Genomic DNA, 5164 nt, shown 5'->3' on the forward strand with positions numbered 1-5164 from the left:
TGATGCATTTTACTGATCTAAAAGATGAAAAAAAAAAAGAAGACATTTTCAGACAATACTCCTTTCTGATGACATACCGGACTACCATAAGCCCTCGATGCTTCAGTCAACAGGACACTTACAGGCCATTTCAATGAGCGCTGGTATCTAAGTGTGAGGAAAGGCAACAACCGCACCACAGCAGCCTCCTGGCCAGCAGCGATTGGCCAAGACCATCCACTTCAGAGCTATTAAAATGTGAAAAAGGTTCATCTTCAAATTGATGAGGTTTCATTACTGGGGGGAGCTGGATTCCAAATGCCCTTTGGAAAATCTTGTGGAGGAAAGTGACATGATAGAATTAGCGTTTGAAATTTTACAGAGAGTAACTACCTTTTCAATGATTTTAGGTAATGAGTACATCTGGTATGAAATCCAAAACATAAAACAATATAGGGAAAATTATGTTTCCTCTAAGTCCTAATCCATAAAAACCAAGTTCCCCTCCTCCCGAGGGGAGCCACTATTTAAGATTCTTCTGGAAACAAGGCAGAGATGGAAGAGGGAGGAGCAAAAGGCCATATGTCATCTAGGATGAAATGACAGGGGGAGGAGCATCGAAGACAAATTCAGAGTAGGGGAGTATCAAGAACCGCTTTTATTTATAGCTAATACAATCTAAAAGACAGTGACCTAAGTAAAAAAAAAATTGATATTTTCTCATAAAGGACATTTGGGTGGGCCTGGCTGGCTGATGTAGTCTGTTTTTGATAGTCAGGATTATGTTATATTTCAGCTGTACCATCCTTAGCATGTTGCTTTCACCTGCAAGTTGCCTCAAGGCTGCAAAATGACTGCTGCTCTGAGCATCACATCTAAGTACCAAAAGGAAAAAAAGAAGGAACCAAAGCATGCGTGTTTACATCTCCCATATGGCCTAATGCAGATGAGCTTTGTCCTCCCATTTGCTATCTGTACCACATGCTGTCCAGGATGGACTACATTACTGCTCTTATCGATTTTCTGATTGGTTTAAGCCAATAGGGATCTGCGACAAGAGGTTAGGCTATGGGAAGGGAACCCTCTTCCTACAAAATCATCTCTTGTTGGCTTTTGACATGAAGGCAGTCTGCCCTATCAGACCCTTTCCTTACTGTTTGAGCATATTCTAATCCTGTGCTATTCGTGATTTCTTCATATTCTTGTCTGTTTATATACCAGTTCTAAGTTAGACTTGATAGCTAAGAGATAAGAGTGGTGGGAACATGAGGTTAAGAGGATAATTGTATAAACCGGGCCTACTGTGCTGACCCCTACGTGTTCTCTTTGAGAATTTACCTGCAGCCCTGCCTGCCATATCAACAGGATATGCTACATTCCCCAGCAAACAACCTGTCATCTGCAGAAGTGCAGGCCCAAAGTCTCCTCCTCGATGATTAGAAGAGCATGTTACCCTGAAGGGGAGTTTTTGTGACCCTTACATAGACCAGATTCCAAGTCTCATGGGATTGGATAATTAGAAGCAAAGCCCCAACCACAAAGTCTGTAAGAACAAGTTCCAGTTAGAACCAGTCAGCATGGACCAAAGTGACTCAGTAACCGTGGGTCTTTTTATTATAACAACCAAACTCCCCTCCATGGGGTAAGACCCTGTGTCATGAGGACTTGAAAGTCTGATGCAATTCTACCATCAATTGAATGTCAAGAGGGACACAGGCAGAACTCTCTGGAAACTTCCCTGGGACTCCCCCAGTAAAACAGGAAGGCCATGCTGTCCCTTTCCTTTTGAGAGAACTCACTCTCCCTTCTCTCATGAGAGTGTCCCTTTTTACTTTTTCCTATATCATCTAATAGACTCGTGGCCTGTTATGAGCGACTCATCTCAAATCCTCCTTGTGTGGTTGCAGAAACTGGTGACTGAGGACATCTACAGTTGCTTGGGCTCCACAGATGGCCTTGCTGTGCAACATACTGACTTCAGTGAGCCATCTGGCAGGAACACCAAGGCAGACCTGTTCCTGGGAGACATGGGACTCCCACGTTGGCTCAAAGACAACACAGCAGCTTTGCCTAATTTCATTACAACTTTTCCCTTTGTTTATCCTTCACTCAGACTAAGTTAGGTCTAAAGAGCCTTCAGCCCTTCCCAACTCTTCCCTATTTCCCATCATTTGTATAAATAAAACCCTTGGACATTTATTCTGATCTTGGCACTTATATTTGGAGTGACCCAGACTAATACAGTGGCAATTGTAACAGTACCCATCTCACAGCTGTTGAAAGGATACATGAGTCAATTTAATATGAATATGTTAGTGCTCCACAAATCGTGATAAGTCAGTCCATTTCAGTTATTCCTATTACTAAAGACAGAACTTGTGTTCCATGTCTAGCATTATAGCAGATTAGATAATCCAGAACTGCCATTAAAAAATACCATTAAAGTATGATTAAATATAAAAAAAATAATCTAAATGCATGGCCGAGTTATAAGACATAAATCCTAGGGACCAAAATGGAGAGGGAGTGAGACAGAGCACTAGTCTTACATTTTCTGCAGCTGTCCTTAGAGGGACTGTTCCCAAGGCCCCAAGGAAGCCTTTGCACATTAAGCTGAGAGCTGTCAAGAACTTCTTCAGAAAAACGGTAGGAATGAAAAAACCAAAATTATTCCGTCAGCCAAGAAGGATCTCAAGGAAGCCTGTTGGTCTTCGCTTGTATCTGGACAATGACAGAGGATGCCCCGAGACACCTGCTTTCCCTAAAGGAAAAGGGATGTGTGACTAAGAACCCCTAAGCCGGTAATATCTGTGACAAAGTGAATGCAAATCCTCTGGAGGGACAAAACCTCAGTTCAGGATTTCCAGGGTTCCCTTCCAGCTCTAAAGATAAACTTATAATCCAAAAGTCACCGAATATACAAGGAAATAAATCCACCATGAGTAAGACTTAGCAATGCAAAGAGCAAGGCTAGGTTACCAACAATAAGGATAATTGTTTCTCAAAATTTAGTCTGTTTAATCGCTATAATTGGAATTTTGTAAAACTTAAGTTTCTCAAAAAGAACCATATACATTTTAAAAAGTTTCTTAGCCAAGGTTCTACATAAAGCTGAGCCTGAGACAAGTTTTAAGATGGTGATGTTTCCTTCCTCACCTTCATCTTGCTGGCTTGCAACCCCTGGGTAGAATATAAAAGCCAGTGCGACAAGAAAAGATGTGAAGCAATGTGGTGTCATGAGAAGTCATGAAGAGCTGGTCGCTTAGCTGGTGTGTTTGCTTAGGGCCTTTCTGAAGTTTTCAGAAACATTTGATTAGAAGGGAGAAGGGGCAATTTATCTGCTTAGCTTCCTCCTGTTTCACATTTCCCGTGGTGCAAATGACTCCCCATGGATACCTTATTCACTCTGTGCAACTCAGGAAACCAGATCCTATTCCCAGAAGTGGAGGAGCAACTTGGTGCAGACAAGCATGTCCTGTGAGATGTGAGGGTCATGTCATCGCAGGCCTCCAGCCAGTCCAGGGAGCTTGGTCAACAAAAGCAAGAGTGCCTGCTCACTTTAGCCAGAGTTCGGGAGCAGGATGGATTTTGAGAAAAGGGAGGCAGTTTGAGAATACAAAGTTTGAGTCTGATGAGCCACCGAGATGAAGAAAAACTTCCTGGTGGATACATTAATCAGATCCAGATAAAGATGGCATTGAGAACGGGAAGAGATAACTTTAGAGGTTATTTCTCTGTGCAATAATCTGGGCAAGGAAACACATCACCAACAAAAAGGTAGGAAGGAAGATCAGAGAGAAGTGGTTCTTCCACATCCATTGAGAATTTCAGAAGGTGCAGTGGGCAAGAATCAGCAGATTACATTGATAAAGCATATGGGTCCTTCGATTCAGCTTCTATGACATTTTTGACGTTCAAGGGCATCTTTTAGGCACAGGGAAGATCACTTGGTTGGGTTTGATTTGTTTTATTAAAATCATATTTTTTTAAATGCCAATTTCCTTAATTCCTAGATTAATCAAGTTTTATGTGATTTTTAACCCAGTAAATTTTATATAAATTATTTTCAGGAAGCCTTTAATATAAATTGGACTGATTACTTAAGTTTACTTAATCAAAATCAAATTCCCTTGAGTTGAACAGACTAATTTCCTTTAAACACTTTGAAAACATTCGTAAATTTAATATTCAGTTTTTCTTTACAAAGTTAAAATGCCTAAACTTACGAGTCAAGAAATTAATCCTTCCCATGTTATTAAGCAACTCTTAAAATGGTTAAAGGAACTTATTAAACAGTGATTATAAATTAAATCACTTCCTCTTTTATCGTTCAACTTCAAATCAAGCATACATTTAATTTGAAATCGCAAGCCAATCTGTCATTTACTTTAATATGCCAAATTCAATTATATTTTACAAGCATTTTAAATACCCAACATTGCAGAGATTATCTTGAATGTAACACAAGCTAATTAATGCCATGGGTTTCATATATTTCATGATTTCTATAGTTCTGGGGTTAAGAGATACTTAACCCATTAAGCTTTACTGTAACTTTAGGTTATTGAGACAGTAAGTAACAATGACTGATTTTCACCAGAAGCAAGTTGGAATTTCTTACTGGTTAGAGAGATTTGGTACAGGGTTATCAGGCCCAGAGCTTCCCATGTCCAAAGTGATTCTTCCCATAGTGCAGATTGACATATCCAGTCTAGTTTTTGACATGTCTAGATTATAGGAGTCCCCCTAGGACATCCTCAGATGGGGTTGGCGTCTCCTCTCTAAATTATACCATCAGGTAACAATGCAAGCTTTCAGTTTTGATTACTTGATTTGAGGTATCTGAATTTTGCAATCCCCTCATTAACTTCATTACTGATTGACTGAACTATGTTTATTTTTCTCCCAAAAAAGTATTTGGAGAATCCCAGCAGACTGTTCTTTTTCTTTGGCTAAACACTGATATGCAGAATAAACACAAGGAAAAAAGTCTTAAACTCCCCAAAATGATAGATTATCAGATTGGAATGATAAATAGCAGACTTCTAACCAACACTTAAGTATCTTTAAGTGCTGAGAAGTAATAATGAACCTATAAAATTTTATACCCAGTCAAGCTATCATTTGGGAATAAGGAACAAGTCATTTTCAGAAATCAGACTAGATTTACTAGGCTCTTACTGGG

This window comes from Marmota marmota, unplaced genomic scaffold (assembly GCF_001458135.2).
Source record: "Marmota marmota marmota unplaced genomic scaffold, marMar, whole genome shotgun sequence".
NCBI lineage: Eukaryota > Metazoa > Chordata > Mammalia > Rodentia > Sciuridae > Marmota > Marmota marmota.